Here is a 19,623-nt window from a genome sequence, read left to right as displayed (position 1 = left end):
AATTATGGTAMTGAGACTGACCAAATGTGGTTCATAATGCCATAAATTAGAAACCCAGAAGCAACCAGAAATCTTGCTGTAAATTGCAGCATTCTTCACTCTGGTTAGATCAAGGTTAGATGAAGTCGCTCAACAGATGCAAAGCACAAGTGTCCTGTCATAATAACTAACACTAATCTCATAGCACACAATGGTATCAAGAATAGTACTGGCTACGCATCCTAACTCCTCCCTCCATCACTCCTTTATGATCCCTATTTTCAAAATGGGTTTGAAGCTTTGAGATTGCAGTTTTATTCCTGAAAAGCTATACATCAAAATAACTAACTGGCATAGTTAAGGAAGCCACAGGAAGTCAGGAAAGCAAATAAGAAATGCTGCAGTTCATAGACAAAATGATTTGCAGGTGCAATTTACACCTGCAAAATTAAAAGCTAGGCTGATGTCATTTTAAAAAGCAGGTCCTATCTGTTCAAAATTGCATACGGGTGTTATTTGTAGAACTAAGCAATTTTGCATCAAAGAAAAATGATTCCTTGTTCTCAGGCAATATGTCACAGTCATGTTTTCTTTTACAGAAAGCTAAATCCTGCTGAGTTTTTGTGTATTTAAGTGTCCTCTTTCTGTGAAAGCGCTCCTGGGATTGCAAAGCTCTTTCTCATCATCAGGAACGATAGGATTCATATATTATCCTGGATCTCAAGAGGAAAATAAAGGAGACATCCTCCCTGAGCCACAGCACACCCCGGTGTGCCTGACGGCCCTTCAGATGTTACCAGGCATTGAAATCCTTGGCCATGCAGCGAGAGGACCTTCCACAAAACACGGCACTGCTCGACACAGCGGCTGGCCAAGCAGCTCCAGCCACCACACACTGCAGGCAACCAACCCACCTAAGCCTCACTTGGGCTGCTGTATAGTCTGCCAAGAATCATGTCAAGGATCAGCACTGATTTTCATGATTACAACAAAGGAGACACATGTCTTCTCTGCACTTACAGCCAATAGTAGGCTAGCATTGCATAGGAAATTGGAAATTCAGCCGAATAAGGAAGGAGGAAAGGCTTGAAGTTTAATTTTGATGTTGAAACATGAGACCTGGTCAATTTTTCCTCTGTGCAGCAGACATCTTTTATACGCAGTCATCTCCTCTGCATGCAAACCTGCTGCTTTCATTTACTTTTACCATTGTAGGTGAGAAATGCTAAATCTTCAAAAAACAATTTGCAAAATTAACATTGATGGGAAAGAAATCGGCACATCCTTTCATTTTGTGGGTCATGCTTCACCTTGGCACAATACATGTGCTGCACAACCACTGGGTAAAGCTGCCTTTCACGGAGCTAAGTTACTTTAACTACCTGGACTTCTCACCCTCCTGCTCTCTTTTACGCTCCCTTATCCTGTTGGGAAAACAGAAGCTTGATGAGCATGAGACTCCAAACTCTTCTCAAGAGAGGGAAAGGAGAGAAGCAAGGAACAAAGCAGCATCAATCCATTCCTGTTAGTTTGCTTCGATTTTCAAGTCACAAGTTATTTTCAACAACTAGTATTGCACRTGAAAAGGGGGTTTCTACATTTCTTGGCTGCATGAAGCTTCAGAACCTGCCCTTCACCCCCTCAGAAGTTTGTGCAGGTAAATGCAGAAGGCATGAAGTTAACTTCATGAAAAGATTAATACATGAATTTGTTTCATATAATAACATTTTATTCAAGAGTCTTCTGCTCYCCAGACCCTTACTGTTAACTTGACTGCCTACAAAGACGGAGCAGAAACGATGTCTAATGTCTCAGACAACTGCAGTCCCCACRGGGAGCTTTCCCACCCACGGGGGCTGTGCAGGGACGTGCGAGGCTGCCGGCCACGGCGGCTCGCCCGGGGAAGGCCCTTTAATGCCCGAGCAGCCAAACAAACTGCACRTGACACTGTTTAATGCACAGGCTGTGACTATTGTGGCAATCAGACTTAAAAAATCACAGGTTTCTGTCCTTTATATCATTTTTTTTTCAAACTGTTCCAATTTTGGTTTCCTTGGTATCTCTTAAAAGCAGTAAACATCCTGAGCGGRGCCCTGGAGTTCTTGCTAATGCACAGAGACCAGTGTTTAAGCAAGGGAAGGTGTCACRGCCTGGCCCCATATTTTTTCATTTATCAATAAATCTCAGAGGTTAGGCAGAGTTCATGAGGACCCATACACATTGCTGCTTCTCTTGCAGCCACAAGGTTGAGCATGYTTGAATTGTTTTTAGAAAGGTGGTATTCTGTTTTTTTGTTGTTGTTGCTGTTGTTTAAAGCACCTAGGAGCYCTTGCCTGACCATTTTAACTGTTTCCTGACTGAATGAGATCAATAGATGAACTTCCAGAGAGAWGACAACCCATGGAAGTTCTTCATTTTGACTTAATCCAGAGACATATTCCAAGAAATGGAAGCACAAGAGACACTGTGCTACCAGCCCCCATGGGAGCTCATCCTCTCCAGATCACTAAAGAGACTCAGTCTGCTGCCATTTAAGATTCAGTGAGCATTTCCACAGACACTGGGCCGAGCAGAGTGATCTGTGGGACACTGTTTCGCTAATAAAAAGTTTCATCTTTCATCCAAATGTTCAGTTTGAGAGCACACTGCAGCTCTTGAGAATGCAGCCAGAACATTCACCAGTTCCATCTGCAAATCATGTGTATTCCTACCCAAGAAGGGAGCACTGAACACTATCAAGCTCAGATACCGTTCAGGCTTGAACAATCCTGAAGCTCGTTGACTTTCCAAAATTGAAATTCCAGTTAGCCTTGATTCCAGCTAAATTCCTCCTGTCCCTTGCACAAAYACCCTCCATGTAAAGTCTGTTGCAATTGCCAGCTAGTCACTACAGTGACAATCGCACACCAAACACAGGCTGCGAGCAGCCTCCTGGCACATGGACACTGCACACAGGCGCAAATGGCTGGGAACACCGGGAGCAGGGGTACACGAGGGTCTGCACTTGAGAGGAAGCCCTGCCTGTTGCCACCGCTCTCCAAGAGCGGGATGGAGGCTCGGCTGTTCAGCTGCTGGCTGCCAGGGAGCTTCAGCCGGCTGCTTTCCTGCTCAAAACCCGCTTACAAGCTCTGCCCACCTCAGGCAGCTCTGACATGGCCCTGCTGTTGCTGACAGATTGCCAGCTTGGGTTTCTGGGCCCACCTTTGGGCCCCTCTCCTCACCACCCTTCCCATGAAGCAACGCAAGGGAAGCCTCCAAATGACTACACGCCAAATGAACAGTCCTCTACACGGCTCTTCAGGAAACTCCATACTCTGTTCCAGATGACCTTTAACCAAGTTATGATCCTTCTGTTTCCCCTTCCATCCGTCATTTCTTTATTCTGCTTAGTCCTAGTTCTTCAGAAGAGGTCAGCAGAGTTTGCTCCAGAGCCAAGACCAGCCTTGCTGGCCGCTCAGGTGACAGGTAGGCCCGAGTGGCCTCTGGCACAGCCACCACGGGCTCCTCGGGGCATGAAGAGCATGCCAAGAGCATTAACCCGCCAAATGCACTGCCCTTTCACAACCATCTACACACAACCACTGTTTTCCAGCTCACAGTCGCCCACAGCGGACATCTTGTTCTCCCCTGGGGTCCTGCCTAGCATAAAAAAAACACACACGGCTTGGACACCTGGAGCTGCAGTGTCTTGGTGCCGAGAAGAGTCACTCCGTGGTGGTTTATAGGAAAGCTCTGCGCCACGAAGACTGCTCTGTGCTCCTCTTCTTGGCAGCTGGTACCAAAAGAGCCTAGAGGAAGGATGTGAGATAACCCGCTGCAGTCATAGCTGGAGCCTTCCAGCTACAAAAACAGTAGTAATGAGAAGATTTAAATGGGACAAGTATAAATACCAAGAAGGAAGATATTAAGAGTTTGGAGGTTGGCTTGTTTTTTCTAGTTAATGATCTGAGGCAGAGCTCAGGGTAGTTCATGCACTGAAATCTCGCACTGGATTTCAGTCCTGATCAAATTCTTCATGATTACATCATTTTAAATGATAACAATCTACAACAACAATTCTGACAGCTTCATGAAAAAAATACCTTCAATCCTTGGCAGATAATTACCAGTTTCAAAAAGTCTTCCTTTTAATCCCCATTAAGAACACAGAAGTTGGCCTACGCTAACAGAGCTGTGCTTCTCACCATGGTCCCAGCAAGCCCCCTTCATCTGGCATTGCAAGGTCTTGGTCACGCTTCTGTCACAGCGTCTCTGGATGTCTGTTATATCCTAGAGATGTAAGTGAAACCATCATATTCCGTCAGACCTCCTTCATTTTTTATTTATTTTTTTGGTGATGCCAGTCCCAGGTCTGCTCTGGCGTAACCCTTGGCACCGATTCCCAGCTGCGGTGCATCCTCCTCACAAGCTCCTGCTCCCACGCCAGCAGCGTACGACACAGCGACTTGTGCAAAACCGCAGCCCAGCTGTGCATGCCAGCGCCGTTTCTATTCCGGGCACTGCTGACAACGCACGTGCAGCAAAGTTGTCCTTTCACACACATCTCCCTTCAGCACCCAACTTCCAGACAGTCCCAAAGCTCACCCCAAACGCTTGGCCAACACTTAGCATGAAGCCCCTGCTGGGGTAGTTCCCTTGCCTGTCCACCACATAATATTGCCTTCAGAACTAACCAAAGGCATCTTGTTACCAGGGAAGATTAAGCACATAAAGTAAGGCCAACCCTTGTCCACAGCTGGCCAATGTGGTCAACATAAATATGAATACACTGTGCATAATCAAGATGTGCCCCCTCAGGGTTTACGTGTTTTTTCCCCTTATATGCCAGTTCTCATACTGCTTTTTCATTGGAYGTGTTCCAGTTAGTAAGATTTATCACACTTTCAGAAGAAATATAGGTCAAACTATAAAGCTGCACACTATTTTGCATGCCCCTAAACTGAAATCGTAAAACATTAACAGTAAAATCTAACAAGCTTGCACAGAGATATAGAGAGAATGCGAGTTAATTAATAACATTCAATGGACTATAAGGCAAAGCAAGCTACATTAATGCAGAACTAGAGCTATGCATTTTTTTATTAAAAAGATATGCAAAAATTATGTTGTATTAAAAAAACAAAAAAAGATTGTAGATTAACAAATGTATATAGCAAAAATTATCATTCAGTGAAAAATGAGCTCCCTTCACAGCAAACTCCATTGCCTTATACCACACCAGCCCTCCCACTGCTTTTCCCCCCAGCTTCGTTTTCTCTCAGAATCAGGTAAATATTTTCACTCATCTGAAGTGAAAATACCAGCCTTCTAAAGTTTAAGGGTTAACAAGAATAAAAATGTGGAGTTTCTCTCCAGTGCTATGTCACATGCTTAAATAGACAAACAAAAAACCACTCCAAATCACACCACTACAGAAGACATCTAGTTAACAGAAGTATAGAGCTTCCTATATATTTAAATAGCAGCAGATYAGCCAAGAGAAGAGACTACAACTATATAACTTTTATCAGTTATTTAAAATTCTAACGAAGTCCACATGGGCTAGAGGGGAGGGATAAATCAGGGTCGTTTGAATGATACTGGGCAGAACAACCTTGATCACTGGAGGGAAAGGACATTTTTTCACCCGTGCTGCAAATGACTAGACCACAGCCCTCCTGAACTGCAAAACCCAAGGGGCACTCAGCTACCAGGAACAGCTTCTGTGTCCTTTTTTTTTCTCTTTCTTTTTTAATCCTTTCAGTTCCCATTTCCTCCCATTGTGCAAGTGGAAATGCAGATTGTTTGCTTTGCCTCATGTTTGTCTGTGTTTGACTGCAGACCAGTGGGAAAAGAAAATGAAACAAAGGAATGGATTGAAGCCCTTAAACAAATATGTATTTGACTATCTATGTTTTTGCAAAATCAGAATGATGTTCAGTTTTTACCAGCCCTATGCAGAATACAAAGCCCTCCAGGCTGCTGCCAAATCTTTGCAGCCTGGAGATCCATTGGTGGGGAGGGTTCATCAGCACTGGCTGAAGGACAAGGTAAACACTTGGGAAAACACCAGGCTAGTCAGGCTAAACTGAAAATACTTCAGGGGAGGCTGAGAAAAAGGCTAAAACACTCCAAAATTCCTGTYGTGTTCTGCTAAGGAAACGTGCTGGCTTTCAGGCCAGCACCCAGGCAGAAGGGGAGCCAAGCTTTGGGGCTAAACACAGATATAAGTGCAATCCGGAGAGTAAATGGGAGGAGAGGAATGAAAAGCAGGCTACTCCTTTATCCTCCTTCCTCATATTTTATTTATTGGGACGTAAAACCTGATTTCTTTAAGCCTGAATTTCAGTATTTACATAAGTAACGGTTTAAACAGCCTTGCCATTCATCCTGGGCTTAAACATTTGTCACGCCTCTTAACATCTGTTGAAACATAGTGTAAGGCTCCCAACCTCAGAAATGCAATTATAGGAGGATGCCGCTGGGGAACTGTGCCAAGAAAGGGGTGATTTCCCAAACACAGGAGCCTTTCTTCCTCCAAAGGGCCCGGCGGGGCCGGCAGCAGATGCCCAGGCTGCCCGCCGGCTGCTCGGCCTTTGGAAATCTCTCGTTTGATAGTCAGTGTCCTGCCAAGAAAGCCTCGGGTGAGGTAGAAATTCCTCCACATGGTGAATTTTCACCAACTCATCGACTCACAAACGCGGGGTACTCGAGGGTACCCGCTCGCTCCACATCCCTGCCGGGTGACGCCGCAGGCCGTGAACGTGGCTCCGGGCCCAGGCGCCGGAGGGAAGCACAGGGCCCGCTCTGCGTCACCGAGCGCGGCCGGCCCCTCGGGCACAGCTCCAAAGGAGGAGTTTTCTTGGCTCTCCGCCGCTCTGAGGGTCAAGCTGCACAACCCCAATGCGAATGCCATGTCATGAAGTTTACGGTGCACCTTTGGAAGCAACGCAGCTCTCCTGGATTCACCTTACTGAAGGCTTCTGGCTCACGTGAATACCTCTTTGCACGCTCAAATAAACTCTCAGCAACCATATCACCAAATTATTTAAAATTGAGATAAAAATCCTCTGTGCACACTGAATGTTGTAATTCAGCTGAATTTTCTCTTATGTACAATGCAGAATATGAATAAGGCCCTGCACTGGTTAAGCTTGTGCTTTCAAGAGCTCTTTTTTTAAATGGCATTTAAGGCAGGTGGAATATACAACTAAAACAGAAAAACTCCAGCCAAGAGTACTGCAGCTACAATGATTTTAAAGGCGATTTCCTTTTCTGCTGCAGTTCTGTTGGTGTTTTTCCTGCGCAGTTTGCAGCGGCACATGGACATGTCTGTGCATGCAGCTGTGTGGGAGSCCACACGGCTCTCTGGGGACAGGAGGCCACTGGCCAGGGCGCTGAGCAGCACCAAAAGGCACTTGGAAAATAACACACAGGGGCTCCCATGCTTAAAAATCTGTCTGGCATTTGATGGGTTTCTGTTGTGGTCTCTGAGCCTGTGCTTAAATACTCCATGACAAATATCCTCCTACAACTCTCTTTACATGAGGTGAATCCTGAAGGCAAAGCTGAATCTACTGAGTTCTACTGTTGAGTTCAGCAGGTCTGAGATCTGCCCAGAGAAAACTCTWATTTTTCACACAAACACCCCTTCAGATGCTATTTTCTCTTGAGGGTAGAAACACCTACTCTCAGTGGCTCCGGTTGAGGCATCATCTGTAGAAATAGGCAGCAGCTAATGGACACAATTAGCCTGTGAAAAAGCACATCCATCACCAGATTTCTGGAGGAGCTCCATACAAGATGAGCTACACGGCACCAATCTTGCAAGCAGTCAGTTCCTATTCTCTTCAAAAGCCCTCTTGCCCAGATGGTCTGCAAAGCTCAAGGGAGAACGAGTTGAAAGTTTGGGGAGATTTTCAATATAAAGTTGTTTTCCAACTTCTTTTAAGTCAAGAGTACTTTGCTTTTTGAATTGAATTAAGAAAGAACCGTGCTTCCAAGTTTGCCTTCCTAAAGGAAAATCTGAATTTGGAGAGCTTTGGTGTTACTCAGTTCTAACCCAATCAGCCCCATACAGCAGGAGCCCAGTTAGTAAAGGCTCTCCTCTCAAGTGAAGTAAAGGCTTGATGGGCAATAAACAGCTACAAGCAGTTGCTTTTCAATGTCATATCTTCCAATATTCCCCAGATCCCTTCCTGCGATTCAGTCGCAAACCCCGTTCTCAGTCGCTCAGCAATGAGCAGAACCTCCTTGCTTGAAGCCTATAATGGCAAGAGCCAGTCCAACCAGCTGCATCGCATCACAAAACATCTGGCACGAAGGCAAAAGTGGAACAAAACAGCAAAACAACCTAAACACTCCACTCGGCATCCAGCTTGCAGAAAAGCTGAGTAGCGAAGAGCTGTAGCCTCGTTTATGGGTATAATGTAAGCTTTAAACCTGGCATCCCTGCTTTAACATCTTCTTCTAATTGTAYTCACATTAAAAATGACTCTGAAAGTTTAATCAACCACCAGTTTCAAAATAACTTCCTTTGGCAGCAGCTTTACACATTCTGTCATCCTTATCCAGATGCCAAAATATACCACCAACAGCTCATTGCTCCTTAGGATAAATCTGGTAATAAGTACAGAAGACTTTTTTTTTTTTGCAAGATCAGCTGAAACTCTATAGCATTGCCAATGCACATATTTAAGTATTACAGGCTGTGTCTCCACAAACAACAAAATACGTCTTAAATAAAAATYAAACAGTATTTGAAAACAACACAGCAAAAAAGCTGCCTCCCAAGCACCTGTATTGCCTTCTGGGTTCAGAACCTGTGGTTCCCAGAGGGACACTGAGCAGCAGAGAATTGCAAGTCTTCCTCTAGTACCCAATCCACAAGCTTCCTTGACCAGGTGTTTTAAAGAAGGGAGAAGAAAAAAAAAAGTTTTCATGTTTTCATGTTTGTTCTGTCCTTGTATCCATCTGCCATTTAACYTTGCCAGCCCATTCCAACCAAAACCGGCAGAAGGAGAGAGGTTTGGGAGATGATTAAAATCCTCCATGCTTTCTGCAAATCAGAGACTGAGCAGAGGAGCAGGAAATCCAGACAAACCCCAAAGATGAGGGCCCAGAGGTTCTGGGCAGCACCTCCTCACACCCACAACAGCCCTTCAAATTCACACCATTAAGACTTACAAAAAATGTATTTTTGATATTTATTTGCACAAGAAAACTATTGATAACTAAATTCAGTAATGGAAGGGTTGCAGAAATAACCCTGCGCTCTGGAACTAGTCTGTAGTTCACCTGGAGGGATTGGCTCACCTGCACCCATCCTCATTTACCACTTACTTTGTAATCAAATGAGTGYAGGGGGAGCATAAAGCACTAGCACATCCCTGTTAGCATTTTACACTCCCTTTGAATAGGTAAAACAAAGGACTCGATGTGCAAAGCACTGGAAAAAATAAAGCTCCAAATACTTATCTTTGGAGACCTGGTTTGCACACATGGTTGACCCAGTTTAATTAGAAATGTATTTCCAGTTCAGTTTTGTTAAGTGTGGACATGCTCATTGGCCTGCATCACTTTTGTTCGTCATTTCCCATTGATCAATCCAGCTACGCTGGGCATCATTTTCCAAAGTGCTTATCTTCTGCATAACTCTATTCCTGCAATTTCACAGTGGCTTTAACAAAAAGAGAGAGATTAATACTGAGTTCTTTGGAAATTCCCCTTTATTTCTACTAGCAGATTTTTTTTTTTTTTTTTTTTTTGGAACAACTTGGTTTAAGAAAGTCAGCTACTAACAGCGATTAAAAAGCTGACTGGTGCAAGCATAATTATTCATATGCCTCATGGTCCAATGAAAACAGGATTTTTATCACTAACCAGAATGGCAAACTCTGGCCACAGTTAGGGCTGGGCTCAGCTTGTGGTTTTGCCCTTGCAGCAGTCATATGCAAGAACATGTTTCCGTGGCGAGGCAACCACCTTCTACCTGCTGAAGCTTCCTTTTGTTTTTGCCAAGAACGATGTCGAGAAGTAAAACAAAACGATTGCAAAGCTATTTTCTGCCAAACCTCAAGAGAGCTGTTGCTCATCGTCAGCCCCTGCACACACCCAGCAACCCAGCACGTACCAGCCCCAGCACCCAGGGGAAGCCTAGAGCAGCGGGTCAGAAGCATCGAGCCTCTGAACTAGAAATGGAGTGTTACAGTAAGTGCAAATGTGGGTATGGGAAGGACATACGGGAAGATAATTCCACAGGAAGAGCCCTCTGCACAAGCTCATGTATTTTAAGCCCTGTGCTGTTCAGGTTGYCCTTAGGGGAGCTCTGATGTGCAAGCACCACCGGGCAGCCTAAACACGRGCCAGATGAGACTTACTGGATCCTGGAAAAACACCTAGGGAATGGTCCCGGTTGCAGCCTACTCCAGGGGAACAGCTCCACAGCAGCAGCTTCCTCATTTCTCCTGCTGATCATGCTCCCAGTTTTATAAGGGGATCCCTGGGAATGGAGACGCATCCTGCAGCCTCAGGGGATTTTTTACATCACACCATGTTTATAGAAAGTGAACAGCTTGAATAGCTGGGCATCTTTTAATGACATTTATATCCCTCCTTGGACATGCAGGCAATGCTCGCACACAGCAGGATTCGACCARGCAGGCTCCCCCTCATAACCACAGCGTATGTAGCACCGTGTCCTCTCCATCCCAGACTCCATCAGGGCCTCCAGCACGATCCCGCACCAGMAAGGCCATTTCCACTTGTTGCTGGCCAGAGAAGTGTGACCTGGACAGCCTGTATCAGTACAACAAGCAGTCGAATGACACCCCACCAACTGAATGGGGGATCTGCAGAGTCTCTTCGAACAGCCTCACAAATGCACCAAGTGCTCTGTAAATACTCACAGGTCCCTACCTGAGCGCACATGGGTGTCTATAGTCGCAAACGCCAGAGCCAACATGGAAATCCTCTAATCTCATCGTGCAAGCAGGCGATATGGGCTGTGAGAAGTGTTCTGCCAGGCAGATGCCTACATAAAACACGATGCAAAGAAAGCAAAAGGGGAAGACGGGAATGAGTGAATCCCAAATCTTCTAACTTTTATGCTCCAGCTTGCAGGATCAGRGACCTCCTTCCAGCCTTTGTTTTGCCACTTCCCCTTCTCAAACCAGTTCTGTCTGAAAATCTTTCAAGCGCTCAAAAGAGCTGCACCAACTTCCTTTCTCAATTCCTTCATTCTTTCTCCACATCCAGGCTTATCTATGGAGATCAGGCTACAGAACATTGTTTCTCTAGACACATCCTCTTTTCCTGCCTCGAAGCCCCCCTGGTAGATGCACAGAAACCACTATGCACGTGCACCCTCCTGCACTGCACGTGGGCAGGGGGCTCAGCACATCTGGGGGATGTCAGACCTGCTTAGATTGATCCACACACGCACAAAAAGCYCAAAGAATCCTGAATTCACCACAGTTGGCATGTGCTGCAGCGCGATGCCCAAAGAGTCCAGGGCTTCACAGCTGCTGGGTTCACTGCACAACCCCTGCTCAGCAAGTGCTAATGTGTGTCCACCTGGGAAACTCCAGAGCAATCTGGCAATCTTCCTCCAGGAGATATAACAAAACATATCCCAACGCCTCTGGAAAAGAGTCTTCCTTTATCAAAAAAGAAACCTACCTGAGGAACAGTCTGGGGCAGCCAAAGCACCCATCAGCACCACATCTCCTCATTTGCAGGGCACCGTGACCAGACCCCACCGGCAACTACTGAGGAAAAGCAAACATCTCGCCCCAGCCCATTTATTAATAAACTATAATCRTGTATCTGCTGATCCTATTTGGCTTCTGGATGCAGAATGTTTGCAAAGATGCCTGTTCCGATAAATAYTTCATGTTAGACTGGGAAAAGCAAATAATAAAGCAAAGTAATTTTCTCCTGGCTCTTTCCTTTTTCCACATTACACAACCACCTCATGGACAATCTGTGTAAATAATACATTGGAGAGTCCATTATCTAAACCATATGCATATTTATATTGTTTTCATCACATATTTTAGTGTAATTGTTCACAGGTTTAAAGCAACGAGTAAAACCAAGAGATTAAAGTAGACAAATCTGCTACAGCAGAAATAATTAGTAAATTGGCTATTCTTTCCTTGTTGTTAGTTTTAAATTTTATGAAAAATCCATGCTAAAATTTAGTCTAAAAAAACAGCAAGTCCCTGATGTGCAGTAAATAAGTATTTTCAGAATGCGATCGAACATTTTTCTTACCCTCTTGAGCTCAAAATGTTCCACTTTAAACAACAGTGATACAAGAAAAATTTGCATGAAAATTGCTGGTGTCCAATGTAACAACTAAATAACTGTAGAGTGAGAAAATGAAATTCAGTTAATTCCAGTATCCCATAAAATTTAACAACATGTCAGTATTTTGACAACTGTTTTCACTTTGAACTGTAAACATTCATCACACAATGCAACTCAAAAACACATGAATTAATTTTTACATGTTAATTTTAGTAATGCGAAATTAGTTCAGTTTGTTAGTGCTTCTTTTAGCTGTGCAATCCTGAAGGCAATCTATGAAGTTTTAAATATTCTGCTGAACTAAAGTATACGTCCCAATGAAATGAAGCAAATTAAATGCAATGTTTTGACATTTCTACAACAAATTTTGAGATTAAATGTCAACTCATTTCTTAAAAGTTTCCCACTAACATTTCTGTTGAACCTAACATGTTTTGATTTTGATTAAACTACATTTTTCAAACAGCCAGTTGTTCAGCACGCAGTTGCCAGTAATGCTCATAAATCAGCTCTGTAATTACATTAATTCTTTTTAAACAGAATCCTGAGGTCCTTTGCAAAAATAGAATGAACAGCAGCAGAGCTGCTCGATCCCAAAACCTTCCTGGGACACTGGCCCTGTCCATAAGGTGTCAGGCAGCAGCACTATGGGTGGCAGAGGCCAGAAGAAAAAGACTCATTATTTATATTATGGGAATGTCTAATATCATGGACATAGACCATGCGCTAGCTGTTACCTATTAGCCCCAAATATTACTCTTGCAGGGGACTGGAAAGGCCACACAGGCGGCAACAAGGAACGTCTGCTGGGTTGTTCCTTAATACCCAGCAATTACTACGGCCATGGGTTTTTGCTGGGCAAGGAGGGTGGCAATTACCTTTGAAAAGTGCTGCTTTTAAACACATCTTAAAAACTTTTCACCRTGTTTGAAGGTTACAAGGGCAGGACTATAAATCTCAAGGGCTTTACAAAAAGGAGAAAAAAAAAAAAAAAGAAAAAAAGAAGGAAAGAGAAAAGGCACAATATTAACAATTGAAAAATAGTTTCTTGTTTCACTTTACTCCCCAGACCTGTATTCGCAGTCCTGTGCAGGCCAAGAAAAACGCCACTGGCCAGAGAGCAGCTGAACACCCGGACAGCAGAAGCTGAATTGGTAAAATCTGTAAAGTTTTACATTACACCCATTGGAGCAGAATGATTCCTTATTTTTCTAAAATACATGCCAGAAATGATCCTTTGTTCCCCAAGACCTCTTCTTGCACTGCTTAACTGCCCAGCTCAGTGTAACGGACTTGCTGAATGCTCAAAAAGTAAATTGTAAAGATGTATCATGGATAATTCTTTTACAAATATGGGTTCCTCAAGCATAAACAAACTCAAGTCATTCTTATGAAAAATGAAGCTTATGCTATGCTATGAAGCTTATGCTTATGCTATAAAGAATGGCCAAAAAAAAAAAAAATTACTGCTGGTGAACCCAGAGGTAATATCTCGTTTATATGGACACCAGAAAGRACACAAGAGGAACACACACTCCTTACAGTTACTCTAACCTAATCATTACGCTGTCAAGTTCTCTGTACCACATGCAGGATAAGTCCATGGAATACATGTAGTAGCAAAGAGCAAAGCAGGCTACCAATACGTTTTCAGAGAACTGGTGGGTATGAACTATTGCCCAGAGGCCCCAAAGAGTTGGTTTCAAAAATGCACATGCATCTTTCAGATTATTAAAACAGATCTGCAAGGTAACATTCACAAGGAGCTGCTGGAATTACCGAGGTTGAGATAAGACGATATAGGTTGCAAGGCACTAAAGTCCTATAATTTATTCAGAAAAATGTACCACTACTAAAGGCAAATTATAACAGGGTTTATCTCAAATGCCTAGAAACAACACACTAAAGGCTGCTCTTAAATTTTTAAGATCATTGCATTCATTTATTCCAATGCCTCATCACATGTCTGGATAARTTTTTGGCTGCAAATACACCACAAGTTTTGCCCTGAGTCCACTCATTTATTTTAAAGAGCAGAGAATACATATGCTTAAAAAGCAGCATATGCTCAAGTGGGGATTAAGAGGTTGAACTTATTCTTTCCTGCTACTGTGCTCTGAAGATCACTAGTGCATTTTTAGCATGTTTTCTTGCCTCAAAATAGCCTGCCCCTGTGACAGTATCTTCACTGTTACACAACATGAGCTCAAAATGCCCTCAGTTGAGGATGGAAATGCACTGCTCTCTCCCATACGGACAATCAGGTGCAAAACATGGAAGAGCTGGAAGTGGCAGGCCTGCCTACATGTTATTTGCAAGCATTCTCTAACGGCTGATCTGGCACATGTAATTATTGCACGTTGCTGTGCTCAAAAAGCCTTTATTGTATTAGAAGCACTACACAACTTGAGAATTTTTCCATCTTTACTCTTCTATTTTTGATAAAGTAGTCCTACACTTAAGAATCTTAATTGAAAACCTCTGAAATATTCACTAACTAGAACTATGACTTTATAACTTGCTAATTAATTTCACATGTATGGTCCATTATTTTAAATGCCAGTGCTGAATGTACTTTGGCATTGCCATGTAACTAAGGAGAGAGGCCAAGATATGGAAGCTGAAACAAAACCAAAAACCCTCTCACATTTCTAAAAGTTTATATATATATATATATATATAAATAAAAGGCTCCTGCATTTAGACTCAAACCACTATATACACAGGACATATTTCAAATAAAGGTCATTGTCACTATGCCTTTATGCATGCTCTAGGTCAGCCACCCAGGATCTAGCAGGGTGGCTTGACAGTAGGTTAAGTTGTTTCCACCAAGATTCACATTGCAAGGCAATCTGTTCACGAGTACCACAGCATTTCAGATCTCAATACAGTGGCACTTAAGTTTTTAAGACTCGTTCTTAAACCAGACTCGTTGTTGGGATTAGCAGATAATCGCCATTATTTGTAACCCTACTCATCCAAGGAGACATGCAATGAGTKGACTGCTTCCTGCAATCAGTAGCAGAACCTTAACCTACATCAATCTACAACAAGGAACTAGCTTTTCACGTGCACAAAATAATCAGCTATGCTATTAATAACAAATAAAGAAAACAAATAGAAAAGTAAGTACTTTTATCAACCGCTCTTGAATCAGAGTAGCATTTTGTCATCTGTACAAAAAAAGTCATTTCCCCACTTGACTCATTCAAAGCTATGATTGGCTTGAAAACCRTAACTGACCAAAAATGATAGCAAAATTCGCTAAGCTGAAATGACTCTTTTTAATGTCTGTTTGTGGCAGTCTGGAGACTCTGAAATCATAGCTCAGCAAGGCCAGGCCTTCCTTAAAAGTGGGCTGCTTATGACCAGTCCTTGGGATGGAGTTTTTTGAAATCTTCGGCATATACATGTTCACCTTCTGGGTTGCACTGAACATAACAGCAAGGTTTCTTAAATTTAGCCTTCCAGTAACTGCCTTAGGCACTACCGTCAATTAGGGCTTTCAACAGAGTCCACAGGCATTCACACTTCGCAATTTAGCATGGCCACAGAATTTTTTCCACATAGTAGCAATTATCCCTTGAAAAATAAACCACGCTGCTTTTTAAAATTTTTCCTGCTTGGTCTCAGTTACTTCAGCCACTCATTTAATGAGATCAATTATACAGAACTTAAGAGATGCTTAAATTGCTTCAGATAAACCAAAGAGTCATATTTATGCTCTACTGCATCCCTGCCACTGTACATCAACAGCAGAATAACTGATAGCTTATGTCAACCATTGAAGTGATTCAGTGCCAAGAAACAGCTGAATAAAGTGGAACTTCCTTACTCTGACCCACTTCCCTTAGATATATCCAGAGTCCTATGTTATTACAGAAGAAATAGAGTTACTGGCCTGACAGGAGGAGGGGGTGGCCGCAGCGCTGCTCAGTCTTCATCAGTCACATCACTGGGAACCCACCTCCATCCTTCCGAATCCCACAGCACCTCTCAAATTCTCCATGCCCTCAGATTCCATTAAAGATATAATCATTCTGTACACAAAACAGCTGTAAATCTGTCATGATTTAGCATTAGCCTGCAAGATCATACTCTAAGAACTCCAGCTCTGGGAACATGCCAGAGACACTGACCTCTCATTCCTTATGCTAACCACAAATGTTGGCGCAGGAAAGGGGCTGATCTGCATCCTTAAGAGAAAGGAAGTCAAAAGCACCAGTCAGGTGTTTTTCAACATCAGAAAATTAGCAGATGGTGCAGATGCTGCTCATGACCTCATTTGGCCCATGAAAACTTTCTTAGAAGGATGAGCACCCTCGGAACACAGCTGGAAAAGGAGGATTAGGAATTTAGCAAGTTTTATTTATCCTGTTAGCCCTCCCCTCCTCAAAAAAAAAAAAGCCATTAACTGAATACACTTAAAAAAGGCACCCACTTCAGGCTATCTCAACTGTCCCTCACCTAATCAGAAAAATGACCCTCTAATTAGAGCACTGAAAAGCAAAAAGACTCCACTGACTGACTTCTGCTGCAGATTTACCAATGGATAATGGATATGAAACTAAGAGCTGGAGTCCATGGATATGAAACTAAGAGCTGGAGTCCATAAAGAAACTCTCAAGCACTATTATCAAAAGCACAGACACACACGAAATCACAACCTCATCAAGGTGACAGCTGAGCACCACCCAAACTCATCACAGCAGCATGGCACTGCTGCTGAAGGGAACCAGGCAAGCAGCTTATAATGGAACATTTAGTGGTAATGGGAGCAGGCAAAGAATTGCTCTAAACGTAACACTGCCAGGTCTCAACAGACAAGCCTCCGATGCCAGAAGTAGCCTTAATACTCTTATCCACAGATTGTAGCTCCTCAACGCTTTCCAAGGTGCTACCTTTAACAGTGCAGAAGCTGTTTTTCACCACAATGTAACAAGATTGTAATAACTACTGGCAAATAGAACAGATAGTACCTATTTAATCTCCTACATTATTTTCTGCAGTGTTACTGCCACTGCAAAGGACACCAGATTCAAACATCCTTATCTTGTCTGAGAGGAGAAATTCCAAGGCTACGTGACTGCAGCTCAGGGAGGAAGTGAAATCCAAGAATTTGAGGCTGACACCTTCAACAATCTCACTTCCTCCCAGATGAGACTTGCAGTTAAGCAATGCAAAACACTGCTCTGACTGAAATCCCTTACGAATCATCAGGCCAAGCAAACTTGGGAGAGTTACACCATCTCCCCTACAGAATCTTGCTGGTTCCTATCACTTATGGTCCCTAGGAAGACAGTCCACCCAGTGCCTGGGAAGGTCCAAGCTTCCCTTTCCCATGGGTGGTTAGTGGAGGCAATTGGACGCRGTCTAGTCCTCTGCACTTTAAATCTCAGGAAACAAGAGCGTTCCTGCTATTCCAATTGCCAGCCCAGGCACTACCTTCCATGGCCTCCACAGAAACCTCCTGCTACCATTTTCCACTCCCTTATTCAGAGTCATTTCTCCAGGCTTCAGCTCCTGAAATCAAGCAATTAGCTGAAAAACACATCTGTCATTTGAATAGATAACTAAGTCTAAGTCTCATGACTTCTGAGCACCACCAGATGTTTTAATATTCATACCTCTGAAACGGCTGAAATTGCCAGTGCTGGCGTATTTATGTCCCACTACTTTGTAAGATGTCAAAAAAGTCCTTTCAGTGAGTTACTATATTCAAATCCTACCTTTATAACTTCCCTAGATAGCTCTAGTATTATCATGGATGCAATTTATGTCCCTTTCATTTCATCAGCGTCAGATGACACCAAACTGGAACTGGTCTATAATGATGCACTATGAACATTATCATCCTTCGATAAATCCCTTTTTAAAAATGTTTCTAATGATGAACCCTCTTTTATTATTATTATTATATTATTATTATGGAGCTGCATATATCAAAACATATCCCAATAAGTTGTTTTCATAGCTGATCAAGCAGTTCCATGATGTTGGATATATTTTGTTGTGATTATGTGTAAACTACTATGTGTGCCTATTTCTGAATGTACRGAAAATTCTGATGCCTTTGAAGAATAAGCACACACACTAGCGGCATGACTAAGCGCATGGATAACTGTGATTACTTTATAACTTAAATATTTATGATCACACGCCTGTACTCTTGACTAGACAAACTACAGAATGATTCCAGCATTGCCTAATTAGCTTCATCCTAGCACTGTATAGATTGAGACATGTCTTACATAGCAGATGAGAGAGAAGTGAATACCAAAAACTTCTGTGGTCACGGCAGAAGCAGAAGTGCTTTTGTAGCTGCCTTCCTCCAAAAAAAAAACAGGAATTTTGTTCAGATTTCTAAACCAGCACCAGAGAGACCACCTCCTACGAGTGTGGTGTTCGGCATCTTCTGCAGAGGTATCTGCAAACACTGGACTTTGGAGAGCACAAAAATGCTCCCTGGATGTCCACAGCTCCACGAGGCCCCTTCTCTTGGTGCCTCTGTGGCTGCAAGCTCAGGAGCACGACCAGGGGCCCAAACACCCGCTGCCTTGAGCTGTCGGACCCTGCTCTCCTCCGTGCACAGTGAAGGGCAGTCACGAGTTAAGCACATATGGAGAACAACCTGTCTGAGCCCTTGGGTAGAATCTTTAAGTTTATCAACATTTCTTATGCATCCTGGCATCTAATGTTCAAGTGAACCACATGATTGCTCAAAGCATTCTCTTTTGTAGCTGAGAAGCTGAACTATATTTTTCCTTCCTGTTTCTGGCATGATTAAGAAGCAGCTGATTCACCCTCAACATCCTTAAAAGATGTCCAGATTGAAAATTTTCCTTTCTCTGTATGAAATAAATCCAGACCAAAAAAAAAAAAACCAAAAACAAAAACAAAAAAACCCCACAATGTTTCAAAGGCACTTTGGGGAATTTCAGGATCTTTCATTGGTGGAAATCTCTGTGCTTCCTCTACAAACAATACCCCTAGATCTTAACTGGCAACCAGTCCACCCAAATGAACCCTCAAATCTTTATTTTTGATTTAGTAATCCTGACCTCACTATCTGAATGTCAATCTCACACACAGCATAGGCTTAATCATAGCAGCAGACAAATAGTTACATGAGAAAGATCCTGTTTCTGACAAAAAAAAAAAAAAAAAAGGTAATATGGGAAAGAAAAAGATAACAATCTTTGACAGAGAATTTTATAGTTTTTCAAAAAGCATCAGTAATTTCAAGCAGGAACTAAAATGTGATCACAGCAGATGAGCCATTGAAAGACAGACACAGAGTCTTGGACAAGTGCATGAAAAAGGATCCATGCACTGAAACTGGAAAAAGAC

The 19,623-nt window shown here is 43.0% G+C and overlaps 1 protein-coding gene across 4 annotated transcripts in view; it reads right to left on the bottom strand.

Moving 5' to 3' along the window:
* Window positions 1–19,623, bottom strand: part of NRK (Nik related kinase) — an 89,751-nt gene that overhangs the window by 56,462 nt on the left and 13,666 nt on the right. The window contains exon 1 of one of the 4 annotated variants that reach the window (XM_026038957.1): window positions 16,413–16,460. The exons of 2 other annotated variants lie outside the window; for them this stretch is intronic. The gene's annotated coding sequence lies outside the window, so the exon portion shown is untranslated. Of the gene's footprint in view, window positions 1–3,651; window positions 3,670–16,412; window positions 16,461–19,623 lie in introns of those variants that run through there. One more of the 4 variants, XM_026038959.1, reaches the window with a different exon arrangement.

This window comes from Nothoprocta perdicaria, unplaced genomic scaffold (genome assembly GCF_003342845.1).
Source record: "Nothoprocta perdicaria isolate Ctin4 unplaced genomic scaffold, notPer1 scaffold_22, whole genome shotgun sequence".
NCBI lineage: Eukaryota > Metazoa > Chordata > Aves > Tinamiformes > Tinamidae > Nothoprocta > Nothoprocta perdicaria.
This window is presented reverse-complemented; position numbering and strand designations above follow the sequence as displayed.